The sequence below is a fragment of the Coturnix japonica genome, chromosome Z (genome assembly GCF_054131305.1).
Source record: "Coturnix japonica strain WE chromosome Z, WE-NBRP24, whole genome shotgun sequence".
In the NCBI taxonomy this organism is placed as follows: domain Eukaryota; kingdom Metazoa; phylum Chordata; class Aves; order Galliformes; family Phasianidae; genus Coturnix; species Coturnix japonica.
Genome location: NC_140702.1, coordinates 31191443 through 31206488, shown reverse-complemented (window position 1 = coordinate 31206488; position 15046 = coordinate 31191443). Strand labels below are relative to the sequence as shown.

Genomic DNA, 15046 nt, shown 5'->3' with positions numbered 1-15046 from the left:
AGTTCTGAAGTCCACACTTCACCAGTGTTGCCAGAGCATGATTGAAGCTCCTCAGCATGTGCTTCTGGTGTCAGCTGCCCAGGCTGCCAGGAAGGGCAAGCTGAAAAAGCTGTGTCAGAAATGTCTTTGAAATAAGTGATCTCTAGCTTATAGAGAGTGTTATTTATAGCATATATTTGTGCAGTTTGCCTTCGCTTCTCCTTGCTGAGCTCTCCCAGCAGCATAGGTATGGCTTAGTGAACTGCTCCACCTGGGGTTTCTGAGCATTTGCTCCAGGAAGAAGAGGCTTGTCCGCCTCCAGAGAAACTGTATTCCTCAAGCTACAGACCACTGCACGGGACCATTTCCCACATGGCTGATGTTACTGAAGACATTCAGAAAACCAGTGCCATCCTGCCCTCAGTGCCGGGGGAAATTAGAAATGCTGGCTTCCCTTTCCACATAAACTGTACTGCTTGGGAAACCGCCCTTGGTTTCTGTCATGGGCTGCATCTCTCCCTTGTGACTGCAGCAGCCTCATACTGGAGTGTCACTGCTTCATTGGGAAGAGGCTAATTTAAATGAGAGTTAGGAGGAGAGATGTGTCTCTTGCCCTGGAGAGATGTGTCTGGAAGCCCTCTGTGAAGGTCAGCTCTCCTGTTGGCAGCATCCAGCTCAACAGTGAAAGGAGGCCAGCTCAGCCCTGCCTGCACGTAGGTACCTTCCTCATTTGTTTTGTTAGCTGCATTGAAGCTTTATGTTAATTATTTATTAGATCACTTTCCTTAACAAGCCCAAACTACAGCTTTCCCAGAGGCTGTACTGTTGACCTGACTTTGCTGCTGTGGTCAAAAGGAGCAAATGTAGGCCAGCACAAAGTGCTTCTGTCATTCCCTTTGAGTAATGAAGTATTCTGTAAAAGTTATAAATTGTTAAACAGTAAGGGACCTACCATGGCATCTGCTGTTAAAGCTGTGCCAGGAATCATCTGGAGTGCATGCATAAGGTGTATTTGGCCTGAGGAAAAAGTACGTTTCTTGGCAATGCATGTTTTAGAAATGCCTCATATTACAAGAACATGGGTTTTCTCTGACATAAACCTTTGCAACTAGCAGCCTCTCTGCAGCAGTGGTCCTGTCTGTAATTCACCTATACTAGACCAGCATAGCAAGATGCATTTTGCTCAAGCAGACAGGGTTTCATCTTTGCCTTGGGCAATGTGAATATCCTTGTTTAACCACTTAGCAGCTAGCCAACTGCTATGGAGACATGTTGGATACAAAGTCCTTTGTCTTCCCAGAGCCTCTTGCTGGGAAAACGGTGATCTGCAGTTCCCTGTCTGTGCTGCTTCACAAGGCTCGTGCTATTGACAGTGATAGTCTTAAGTCACCTACACACTTAGGAATACTTGGTGCTCAGTGCTGTCAAGTTCAGAAAAACTGTAGGATGAGAACAGTGGTGGATTTTATTTTATTTTTGTTTTTTTAATGTGTACATATTCGTGACAACTATCCTCTTACTTGAGGCTAGGGTTATAACATGGATAAAAGAACAAAGTTTTCTGGCAGTTTGAAAACTTTAAAATCAATACTCTCTGTGTGAGGTACAATCTGAGGCTTACAGTACGTGGTGAATGTGCTTAAGTGATGCCTATAGATGTGTGTTTGTGTTCCATAGGTATAGTATGGCTTCTATGACTCAACACTCCAGAGCCTGCTGTTCTTTTCTGAGGCTTATTTTGGTCAAAGCACTTAAGAAGCTACCAACTTTGTTAGGATGCTTGTTCTAATTGTTCTCAAAATAAGTTAAAGAGTCATCAGAGCTTTTGCAGAGTTAGGCTATCCCTTGAGCCGTGCCTTGGTCTCCATTGTGTTGCCCACCAGGGGCTGTGTGTAGCTGAAAGCAAAGGCATATATCTGAGAGTCTAAGCAAGGATCACTGGGTTCTATTTTCTGCTAGCACAACACTGGGTTATCTCCCCATTTCTGTTAGCATATGTATCTACTTCTGAAAATCACACTCTGAAGATCAAATATACAGCTTTACTTCTGAAGTTGTTGACCTCACTCTGTGAAAATTCAGCAAAAGGGCCTCATGTCCAAAATCATGTCCAAGCAGGACAGGTGCCTGTGATGTCTCCTTCAGACAGAGTCATACAGCAGTAGTGAGGGTTTCTTTCTGCGACTGTACAGATTTCAAGAGGAATGTTTTTTTCGTCAGTGGGGAGAAGAAGAGCAACAGGATTAAAATATCACTGTAAGGCTTCTTGCTTGACTCCCAAAGGTTTCCCTTGTGATATTTAAGGAAGTTGTTAAGAAGTTGCTGGGCTAAGTAAAGGCATAAGGAAGTCCAGTGGATTTTCCCATTTGCTCTAGCTAGTGCAACACTAGGACTATCTGCATTATCCTAGGAAAGAAGGAGCAGAGCCAGAGGGTGGGATTCTTACCTGAAGTCATAGAACTCTTATCATGCTGTTAGCTAAAAGTATTTGAGCAGCCTTTGTGAAGTTATGTCTGTATGCTTCACTGGACCATGGTCAGAGTGTTAGTGTCTTGCAAGACTGAGATGCAAGTTGACTGCAGCGGAGGGTGAAATTAAGAGGGACATCCTCATCATCTTCCTTTGGATCAGTTGTAATCCTTTTCAGGCACCATACACTCCCTCGGGTTACTTGCTTCTCTTGGTGATGCAGAGAGATGATGCAGTTCAGAAAAAGCATCTAACTAACAGTTACTGTTGAATAGTACCCCGATGGGAACAGTAACCCTTGGCAGCAGTAGTGCAAAGACTGTCTTACACGTGCATACACGCACATGGTGGATCTCTTTTGTGCAGACCTAACTTTACTGGGCCTAACAGCAGTCCTTGCAAGATCTTTCCTCTTGGTGGCTTCCTGTCCCTTTTGCCAAGTGTAGGAACCTTCTTTCTAATACTGTTCAACTCAGTTTACTCTCATCACTGACTCAATGGAGTGTTCTTCATGCGACACACTGGAGACGCAGTCCCGGTCTCACTGCTCTGTGGTACTTCTTGGCTCTGCTCTGAGGCAGCATTGAGGTAATCGCTATCTTTTCCAGCAGTGTGAAATTTTGCTGCTCTGACTCTTGGTGTGGTCCGGTTTGAGGCTGTCTTACCACCAGGGCACTCCTTCCTGTCCCTGGGTGCGTTCATTGCCAGAAAAGCACATTCCTCCTTGGTGGTCAGAGTCAGAGCTGTGCTGACTTAAATCCTGGTTCATGGGAGACATTTCCACGTGCTGCTGATGTCCACAAGGACTCAAACATGTATTGCTTATACAGAGATGGTTTCCTGAAGCAGAGTTGTTGCTCTTTTCTACAGGTACCACAGGATGCCCTCCCTTATTCTGCTTCATGTAACTGGTACTAGAATGATCATTTCCTGATAAATGAAGGCACTTAATCAGTCCTCTTCTCTGTGGAAGAAGGACTTCTGGGGATATTGTTATATCATTTAAAATAATATTTTGGAATTTAAGTTTACATTGCTTTATTTTTCACTTGAGGTGACTGTATATAAATATTTTCCTCTATTTTATCATTGCTGATAAAGTAAGCCTACGGTATACAGACAAATAATTTGCCTTTGATGTATTGAAACTGTGAGATATAAAGTAGAATTCTCTCTTGTGTCCATGTTCCTGACTATTACTCTGTTCCTCTGTGTTTTTATAATCTGGAATAAGTGTTGCTTACGGGCAACAGAGAGCCTGCAAGCTTCCCAATAATTTTTATGTAATTGAACTCAAGCAACCCTAGTGAAGGATCTCACATATGTATAATGATATATGTATATGTACAAACTTTAGAAAGAAATAAACCAAATGTATTTCATCTTCTGCAGTTGAATAGTTTCTTTTGGAGCCCTTACCTTTGCTTTGTATGCGTAGGTACATGAAGGTGGTAATGGGGGCTCTTAGCAACCCCTAGCTGGGCGGACATGCCCAGGGAAAATGTGCATCCACCAGCTGGTACAGCCGTTCCCTGGAGCACCCTGTTTGCCTCTGGCAGTCAGCAGACTCCCAAGTTTCAGGAGCTGGAGGGTGTGTGTACTGTGTACCTTACAGAAGCACAGTCTGGACCAGCATACCACTGGCATGGCAGAATGCACTGTGGCGCTACACAGATGTACAGCAAACATTCCCTATCATAAGAATCTTGAGGAGACACGTGGTTGGGGCCAGCAGTAGTACATGCACGCTAGTCCTAAGTGAGCACAGCTCAAGCATCTCTCCTTGTATCTCTGCAAGAGGTGGCCTTACCTGTGGGCTGTTATAGAATGTGTAAGCCATGAAGTTACCTCCACTTAGCTGTGAAAAGACATCAGGAAGAAAAGAAAGTGATTAAAAATGGGTTTGTAAGCAGATGGATGGGTAGAGGGAGGCTGCAGTGATCACCAGATCAAAAATGACTTCAGCCATTTTGCAGAACACTTTGCTTGAGAGCAGGGTTGGAAATTGCTGATGGCCTAGTGAATGGAAGGAAACAAAGACCCATGACAGACAGAAAAGCAGGATGCTAAAGAAAAAGAGCACAGAAATACAGTTGGGAGTGGGTTCACCAGAGTGAAGGGAAGGAGACTGTACATTGCACAGAAAACAAATGATTTTGTGTTTGCTGTTCTTGCACTGGATGTGGCTCATTGTGGGAGCAGAGGAAGCTACTGAACGTGTAACAGGATACCTTCAATCACTGACTGGGCACAGAGAACCTTCACAGCGGGGCTGTGAGGTTTTGTTTGGAAACTGGTAAGAAAGGTATTTTTTTCTTACCAAGATCTCTCTGAATGACTATTTTTGAGATGGTTATTTATTTGTGTGTGTGTGTTTTTTTCTCCTAGAAACTTGGAATATTGCCTTAGATGAATAGCAAGACTTGAGGTAGTTATGCTATCTTTCCACAGTATGCTATGGGATGTCAGACTTTTTCTTTGCTATTCCTGTATTTCCCATCCTGGTTACATCAAAACTCTGTGAGTTTCTGGACCTAATACATGTTCATGGGTTAGTATTTCTTCTAACAAATTGATGGTGAAGAGGAGTGGGTGTTATACTTAGGAAGGTGTATTTAATGCCTTCTCTAATGTCCAAATGAATGTTTAATTGTTTGTAAAAGGTAATGTCAGTGCTGATCACTACATCTTTTCCTGTTTTGTCTTCTCATCTGACTAAGTCAACTCTGAGCACATTCTCTTTATTCTTCATTGTCCATTTTCAGTTTACATTTCCAAGTAATAAAACTATCAAGTGAACCCAGAAGGTTATATATACAGCTAAAACCTCCACAGTCGGCAGAAGTCTTTTGCTATTTATAAATAATCTAGCATGAGAGAGTGACTTCAACCCAGAGTAAAGCACAAATAGTTCTAAAGTTGTCATGGATATCTCTAGATTTGAAATTGGAAGAGTTCTTAAGATAGATAGCAAAGTACCGATATGCTGTCATGGCCTCCTAAATGACAAGACAAGGGCAAAAATACCTGGAGGCTTTTAAGAGCCTGGAGCATTATGAAGAGAATGATATGGTGATGACCCAGGTTTTCATCTGTTATGTCATCAGATTTTCCTGCTCTGTCTTTCTATGTTTGCTGCTGCTAAACAGATGTTTTTCAGAAGAAATTACACCACCCACCATACTAATCATTTCTCCCCAAAATTGGGCCATGCTAGAAGAGATGAACTACTTACTACACCACAGATTGCCACCACTCTGGGATTGCTTTCATGATCATATTTGTTACAGGATCTCTCTTCTGGTCACCATTCCACAGCTAATTTTTGGGTGGATAAGGCACATAAATGATGTGAATCTTTCTTTTGTTGATTATCTGAAGCACACCAATTCTTCTTAGAGAAGATCTAAGGTAAACAGTGGAAAACTGTAGGGTCCCCTATGCTCAAAGCAGTCTATCAGCAGTACTGTATGAAGCTGACATTATCCCAGTAGGAACTTCAGAAAAAACATACACGGATGTAGCAGAACTGGGCCAGTCATGGGCAAGTAATATCAGTCTTACAGAGCACCTGAAGCAGAGAAAGGAAGGGATGAAAAAGAGGCAAAAATGTTCTAGAAACAGAAATGGTGATGAGTAAGATAGAAAATCAGGTGAAGAACGAAGGATGGGGGAATATTCTGGAGGGAGGAGTGCCTGTGCCTATGAACAGTGGTGCTGCTGATTTACAGACCCAAGTTAGAGGCAATTCCTGTGTGACAACTCATTGACTTTCCATCAGGTCTGTGTCTGAAAAAATTGGCGTGGGGGTGGGTTGCAGAAGGATAGGTTTGCACCCTGGTTACAGGTCATGCAGAGAGGGAAAGGTGGTGGATTTGTAACTGAATGGTAGCTCTGTGCAACGCGTAGCATGTAGAAGTACTGGTTAACAGCTCTGTAATTGTATAATAGTGGAGAAAATAGTATAATTGTAGACAAGTGAGAGTTTTATGTTTATTGGGTAATTGGTATGTTCCTTATTTAATAGCTTGACCAGTTTCTTAGTAGTGGTTTGAGTTGGTTCCTGAAATAAGTTGAAAGGGGAGAAAGGCTCCAGGACAGGTTCCACCTAGTGTAAACTTGGTCCAGCCACTACAAGTTTAATGACTCAGGCAATTAAAAAGATGTAAGAATATTTGAAACTATTTGAATTGTGCAGGAGCTCTGCCAGGGGCCACAAGGTAAAAGAGGATTAATACTGAGAATGCAAAAATGACAGTAAAAGGACGTTTTGAGAAATCAAGGTCTGTGAGTTTAAAATCTCGGGGACAGACTTCTATAGTGCAGAAGCATCGTGTTTTCTCTAAGAACAAACACTACTTGTCTGCACATGTGAAGGCATTGGTGGGTCTTTATCTGTGCGGTCTTGAAATGTAGGTGAAATGTACAGATGGCTAGAAAACTGCAGAAGACTGCAGAATATAGCATCAAGGATAGGAAGCTCTGTGGAAAAAAATGTCAGGATTTGCAGCAGGGGAGAGCAACAAGGAATGGTTTGAAAGCCTAAAGCAAGGAGAAAACTGAGCAAGAGTGTAAAGAAATAGCATGGGAGGCAAGTGAACTGCATACAGATCCATCTACCACTTGGAAAAAGCAATCCATTAATAAGAAAGGAGCAGCCACCTATGAAGGTTGCCTAACACCTTTCTTTGTCTTCTGGCAAAAAGTTCGTGTTCCCCCACTGTTTGCAGGGGAGATCTGAACACTGTCAGGGTTGCCGTGAGGTCAGGAGAGGGTGCTGTGTGCTGGCCTTCAGAGAAGACTCTCAGAGGTAGCCAAGATAAGTACTCCTTTCTGTGCTTTGTAGCTTGGAAGACAGCAGCATCCCTGGGTCTGTGTGCTGGCTGCTGGATGTGGAATGTCTTTGTGGGGAAAAGCAGGGAAATAAAAACTCACAGACAGCAAGCTTTCCCTTGCATCACTGTGCAGAGATTGTTCAAAAGAAAACAAAAAACAGTGGAGTTTGTGTTTGTTTGTTTTATTTTTATTTTTTTTTCCCCTGAAGGAACTGTCTTTGTCAGACATAAATCATCCTTCTGTCCATCCCCCTCACCCTTTGACTCTGTGCTCAGAAGTGCTCAGTAGAGATGTTACGTCACCTCTTTGAGAAGATGAATATTTTTTAATTGGTTTGAGCAAGCTTCACCCTTCTGCCCACACGTCCAGTGTTAAAGAACAGCACTTTGTCTTTTCAGATGAATTCCAGCCACAGCCTGTAGGGATGTGTGTGTCTCTAGAAACTTGTGGTGGATACAATCACCAGAGCAGGTGTGTGCTTGAAGGTAGATTGGATAAGGTGACGACTGGGGCACTGCTGTGATGGCAGGTGTGGAAAGCATTCCTGATGAGACAAAAGCATGTGTGATATCCACCTCTCAGTGCATGCTGCCCTCCCCATCCAGAGCTGTACTCTGCTGGAACATGAAGTCCTGAGGCTGGGGTGGATGGAACCAGAATAATTTGTGGTGTGATGCAGACACCAATTGCACACCTGGCCCTGGCTTCTCGCAGAGTGATGCTTGCTATGGTAGGCTCTTGAAGTGGGCTGTGCCTGGGGTGGCAGCACTCTCCCTGTCTGGGCTGAAACAGTCCTGCTGGGATGGTTTTGTGGGGGCCTCACAGCTACCCAATGATAGCAACCATGGTGTAAAACCCGAATCTCTGCTACTGCCGCTGTACCCACGCTGCGTTTCTCAGGCAACTGAGGTGTGGGCGGCAGTTAGAGGTTGTAATTGTTTCTGGGGGGAAAAAAAAAAAGGAAAAAAAGAAACGAAAAAACCACACACACACACATGAAAAAACGACCCCCCCAAAAAAAGAAAAAACCAAACAACAACAACAAAAACACAGGGAAAGAAGTGCTCTTTCTGTTTAGCTGCAATTCCTGACTGCACTTTAGACAAATTGTCAGAATCCACATTCCTGTTGGCAGGGAGCCAGACTCCCTGGCACGCTGATTAAATGGTGTGTGGGCAAAACGTAGGCAGGTGGTGGGGACCCGGTACAGTGAAACCTCAGAGAGCCTTGTTTTCATTTGCTGCTTTTTTTCCTTTCTTTCTTTTTTTTTTTCTCCCTCCCAATTCCTCTTTAGGCTAGTTTTCTGACCATCCCTCATTGGCTCTGTTTTGAATCTTGAACCTCTGATGTTGGGAGCTGAGAAGATCAGTGAACCCAGAGCAGCAGCTGCTCATGGTAAATAATCCTCACTGGCAGGTAAACCGGCAGGAGTGCAGTAAAACTGCTGGAGAGACCCGAAACGTTGGACTACAGCAATAAAAAGGAAATTCTTACAGGTGGATGGGACTCTTCTTCCAGCCGCCCATCTGGACATGAAAGAATGTGCTCCAGCTTCAGTCTCCCTGATTGCTCTGTCCATGAGGGCCCTGGGCTCTGACACCAGTGCTGGGGAGTTTCAGACACCAGCCCTTCTGGTGCTTGAACCTCTCAGCCATGGCATTTCCACAGCATTGTGTATGTAGACTGGGGACGTTTGCGTTGCTACCAGGATATTGTTCTATCTGACAAGGTGGGATCCCTTGGTTTAGATTGTCCTGCATGTTCACTAACCTTTTGTTTGTTCTTTTATCATTTCTCCTAAGGGTTATTTGCACACTGTCAGAAAGGAAAGATGAGTTGACGAAGCCTCTGTGGCCACAGCATGCATCACATGGATGCTCTATCTTTTCAGGAATACAATGGTGGAGCTCCACTGTAACTCCACTTCCATGTCCCTTCACTTCCACGTGGCAGATGATGCCACCACAAAGGGCTTAGCTGCATAGCTGCATCTGAGGGGAGGTAACTGCTATAAAATGCATGGGATGTACTGCATCAAACACATTGGCACTCTGATTCAGATGACCCCCATGCAGTCTGGCTTCCGGAGTGCTGCATGCTCAATCCTGCAAGAGTCTCTTAAAGTCTGAACACGTTCCCCACAGCAATTTGATTCACATCTTTAGCTAATTCCTCTTGAACTTGCTAAGAGATCTGGCACAAACAAGTCCCTAGAGGTATTTTACAGCCCTCTGGGCTCTTGCTGTGCTCATGATTCATCAGATGCCTCTTCATGTTTAGCTCAGAGTGTAGTCTGACTGACAGGGCCTCCTTGCCAAGCATTAGGAGATGCAGATGTCCTCCAGGGGACATATGGCAATCATGCAGTTTGGGGCTTGACCACCCTTGGTTCAGAAGGTGCCCAGGAATCCAGCCCACCCCAGCCTGATCTGATGTGTGCCTGGGAGCCAGAAAGACTTCACCCCTACCTTCGCTGAGAGCAGACAGAGGCTAAGGCTGAGTGCATGTGCCAGTTCTTCTTGTACTGTTTAAGTGCAAACTCTCCAGGGCAGGGGCCTTGACCACATTCAACAGTAATAAATATTAATCCCCATGATTTGCAAACCGCAAGGCTTTTGGAGACTGGCATGGCTTTAATGGAAAGCACAAAAGGCCTGGCACAATGTTTTATGAGCCCTGGAGATGGTTTAACTTGTTTGAATGCATACTTGGCTTTGAGTCACAGATGTGATCAATCAAAGGAGCAGTCCTTTCCTTCTGACTCACCAAGGCTGTTTCTGTGAATTTGAGGGGTTTAAATATCCATTTGACTCAATTCAAGCTTCTAGGAGTCAGACTTGAAAAAAATCTGGCTGCCAAAACCACAGGGATAGCAACTGACCCTGGCTCTGGCAAGGTTAAGGTAAGGGATAAGTGGTGTGGGTTCTAAAGGCAGAGACCATGTCTTCAGCTTTCACCAGCTGAGAGCTGAGCTCTGCAGGCCATGAAATGCAAATTTGCTGGGGTGTCAAACCTAAAAAAAAAAAAAACCCACAAAAAACAACAAACAAACAAAAAAATCCAACTTTAAACAACAGAAAAAATGAAGAAATCCTGCAAACCCTAACCCAGCTCTCTGCAGTAAGCTTTTCAAGATTGCCATCCCATGCCTTAGCATCCTGGTTTTGCTTAGGGACCATCCCCATTTATCCATTCAGGTCCTTCCATTGCAGTGCCGTTTTTAATTCCACATTTCCTCAGCACATATACCAAGAGTTCCTATATGTTTCTGCAGCACTTGGCCTGTTCTTCTTTGAATGATGAAAAGCTGCCATAGTTGATTCTTGCTGTTGTTTCTGGTCAGGTTGTGATGGGTGTGAGAAAACACTGCATTTGTTTGGCTGCTTGTATTAGCTATAGCATTGTCTAGCTGAAGTTTGGCATCCTTTGTTCCCATCTTTCCATGTGAAGGCTTCCCAGTAAACACCTTTTCCTGTGCCATACCTCTCTTTTACTGGGCTGTGGATTTTGTACTATTTGCTTTCTCTACAAGGGCAGAGACAGCTGCCTCTGCTCACCATGCGTGGAGCGCCTATCTGGGATCTCAGAGGTCTTCTCTGAGAGGCAGTTTGGATCTTTCAGGTTTCTGTCATTGCAGACATGTAGAAAAATCAGTGATTGCCTTAGAACAAAACAGCCATACCTACAGTCAGAGGTCAAAATCCCTCTATGCAGCCTGTCTCAGCTGTGACACCTACTGGATAAGGTTTTCCAAATGACTAATGCAAAACAAAATTTCCATGATAGATACTGCTCAGCCTTTGTACTTCAGACATAAAACTGTGAGAGCGCATCCAAAGGAGGGCTACAAAGATGGGGAAGGGTCTGAGGGCATATTGTGTGGGGATGTTGAGGTCCCTCAAGGTGCTCAGTGCAGAGCAGAGGAGCTGAGGGGACCCCTCATGGCAGCTGCAGATCCTCATAGGGAGTGGAGGGCAGCGCTGAGCTCTGCTCTGTGTGACAGTGACAGGGCCCGAGGGAACAGCATGGAGCTGTGCCAGGGGAGGGATGGATGGGGGTCAGGGAAAGGGTCTGCGCCAGAGGGTGGTGGGCACGGCCCCAGTGCTGGAGTTCAGGATGTGTTTAGACACTGCTTTCAAACACAGTTTGGATTTTGTGTGGATCTGTGAGGAGCCAGGTGCTGGACTCAATGATCCTTATGGGCCCCTTCTAACATGCGATAGCCTGTGGTCTGTGCCCCCCACTACTTGCTCTGGTTGCATCATATTTTGTCTTCTCCCCATAGTGATGTCCTCTAGGCAGAAATGAAGCAGAAAAAGACCAAGTCATTCTCTCACCTGGGAATCTGTGAGCATATACACGATGTGAATTCCCATCTCCCACTCCAGGGTCACTCTCCTCTTGTAGCTGCCTTGAGTACTTTGGCAGCTTTACCTCCTTTATGAGGATCATCCCATGTTGGTCTTACTCTTCAGTGCTGCTCTCAGTTTAGTTCAGAATTTGTCAGCAGAGAAAACTTCACAATTAAGGCTAACACCTCAAGCATATCTACAGCTCTCCTCTCTGAAAACCCCTGTTAAAGTTCAGACAGATTTATTAGAGGTCACTTGTATTGCAGTCATCACCCCAGTTCAAAGTAATGTTATGCTAAGCAACATGCAAGCCCCCCATGGTTTCACACTATTGTTTGGATCCATTTGCTCTCAAAAGATTTATACTCAAACTGAAATTCAGAGGTAAGTGCTTTATTGGGCTTTTTGCAGTAGAGTCAGGATGCACTGTCTGGCTGCAGAGCAAAAACATTAGCAGACAAAATAGTTGGAACAGACAGATAAAGGAAGACAAAGAAACAGGCACACAGTGATCATTTTGCCCACAGTCAGATAGTTATTGTTTTACTGTTCTATAAAATTGTTATTGTGCACAATAAACAAAAACAGCAGTAGCTTGGATTGAGGGCAGAGGTTGGTGCTGCCATATTCAGTAGCCGTCATCCTGACAGGTGATAGGAGGAAAGCACAACTACAAAACTAAGAATGGAAGTTCTGCTCTTTCACTCAGCTTGGAAGGATAGTATTGCGAATTAAGATGCAGGTTACCCCTTTATTTAATAGAAATATTCACCAACCCAATATTAAATAACTTTACAGATTTTTTTAAAAATTACTGTAGCTTACTCTTGGAGTTGTGGGGCCACTACAAGAGACAGTCCAGCAGAAGGCTGTTAAGTAGATGAAAGAATGGAGATCTTCCATTCCGTTCCTCACAGGAGTGAGGAAAGGCTAAGGTTGCTGGGACCATCCAGCATCAAGAAAAGAAGGTTCCGGGAGGATCTTAGTAGTATGTGTAAATACCTGGAGGGAGGGTGCAAAAGAGATGGAGACAGGCTCTCTTCAGTGGTGCCCAGTGCCAGGACAAGAGGCAGTGTGCACAAACTGGAGCACAGGAGGTTCCTACAGAACATCAGGCAGCAGTTCTGTGCTGTGAAGGTGGTGGAGCACTGCCACAGGTTGCTCAGAGAGATGATGGAGTCTCCTTGGAGAACTTCAAAAGCAGACTGGGTATGGGCCTGGGCACCCTGCTTTAGCTGTTCCTGCTGGAGCAGGGTTGGGCCAGATGGACACAGATGTCCCTGCCAACCTCAGCCATTCCATGTGTTCAGTTCTGTAATTTTCCTGCTTAAGCACAGCATAAATTATACAGCACTGGCCAAGTGTCCTTACTAATTTCACTCTGCAAGCAATCATAAAACATTTAGGTCTAATATGAAATATTCAAGTTCTTCTCTGATTGTTTTTGAATCCTTTATCTATAATTCAAAGAATTCACTGCCACAGCAATTATTAACCATGGATATATTGGATTACAAGAAAGCTGAGGAAGAGAGAGAAGGATATTGAAAACTGAAGGAGTTACCAAAACTAAAACAAAACACTCGTGAATGAAGAATTTTCCTTGGGTACTGAAAACAAGAATTAGTCCCTGGTTTTAAGGCCAGGAAAACTTCATTGGTAAGTGCTAGAGGCGTTCTGCAAAGCACTGCATGGGGTTACTATTACTGGCTCTAAGCTGTCCTTGTGCCAGATGAGCTGCCTGACCTCCCTGTGTTTCCCAGCTTTCCACAGTGGTGCGCCACAGAGTGTCACCCTGCAGCTCCCACACATCTGAGCCAGGAAAGTCCCACTGGAAAGATTTCAGGGCACGTACTTTGTGTGTCACTTGAAAAAAAAATAATAATTCCCATCATACCATTGTCAAAAAGAGCACCAAACCTTCTGATCTCCTGTGGTGCTTACCTCACAAGCACTTTGGGAAGAGGATGGTGGGGTGGGGGTGCAGAGTGAGAGCCTTCAGTCTCAAAGTCCCTCTTGCTCTTTCTTGCAGCTGCACTCTATCTGAAACCCACCAGCTTCTAGAGGTCAAGTATCCTCTTTGTCTCTTCCCTGAACACCCCTGCTCCAGGCTTTCTGCACCCATGAGCCCAAGTCCTGCATGCTCCTGCTGCTCTAACATCTCGCAGAACACCAGTGCTGGGGTAACTGGCCCTGGGACCCTGAAGTACAGCTCCTTTTTGCTGCTGTGCTCCCATCATTTGCCTTCTGGCTTTCCCAGCCGCACAGCTCCTGCCCTCCTTCAAGTTGCCCACCTGACTGATTGCATTTTGCTGCAGGGTATTGTTGGGGGGTTGGTGAGATATGGGAGGGGACAGAACTGCTAGATGAAGTTTGGCTTTCCTCTCTGGCCAAAATAGTCACTGCTATGATTATTCACCCTTTCCCAGCTATTAGTGGCTTGTAGGCGTATAGAGTTTCAAGAAAAGCATCATCTATTTTCAAGCTAGATAAAGAAATCAGCTACTAGTTATGTTTCTGAATAGAAATGTGAATTTTTGTAGAGACAAACATGCATTTGTTATTACTGAGGAGCTGAATACTTCTGAAAACCTGGCTCTGTGTTGCTACTTGCAGTTCTGAGTGTGATGTAGTTGCGGGTGGGGACAGTTCAGTGGTGGGAGCTTTCACGTGGATTAGTAGCACAATAGGCGCAGGAGCAGAAGGAACAGTTTGTGCATTGCATCACAGCAACTAAGAAAGGCATATGTGAAATATCACCCTCCCATCAGCCACGCAGGAATACATCTCAGTTCTTTCTTTCTCAGCCAGCTCCTGCTTCAGGGGCAGAGAGGAACCAAGCCCTGTGTTGGGACTGTTGTCAATGATTGCAGAGGAAAGGGCCGTCCTTGATGAAGTGGTTATCATGCAAACCTTGTGCCTGCTTCAGGAGAGCTGGGACTTAGCATTCTTTCTGAGCAAAGGGAAAGGAAGGATTGAGCAGGGCAAACCACTGTGCATTTTAAACAGCTTTGATTCTGGGTTGGAGTTTTATGTTAAATACCATGATTCATCTCTATTTATTTTGTTAAGCAGTGAGCAAGCAGAAAGTCTAGCAGCTAAAATGATGTGCCTGAAAGACTCCTGGCAGGCAATCCATCAAGCAAGTATTGATTAGTACTGCCACAGGAACCATTTTGCACACTAAGACCTTTATTCTTTACTCTGACAAATGCTCACTTAGATGTAAATTAGCTGAAGGTGTCCTTCTCTCACACTGTAGGGCTGAATTGGGAATGAAGGTTTGGTCCTCAAAGGGCAGAAGTGTGGAGAGCATGGTAAGATCTATGAGGGGGGGAAAAAAAAAGTCTTAAAAGTCTTAAGGTTCCACTGCTTGCAGGAGCTGTTATTTTTTGTACACACACACACAC

At 44.5% G+C, this 15046-nt stretch overlaps 1 protein-coding gene across 7 annotated transcripts in view; it reads left to right on the top strand.

Moving 5' to 3' along the window:
* The window catches only part of PSD3 (pleckstrin and Sec7 domain containing 3), a 142021-nt gene that overhangs the window by 113964 nt on the left and 13011 nt on the right, over nt 1-15046 (top strand). The window lies entirely within an intron of this gene.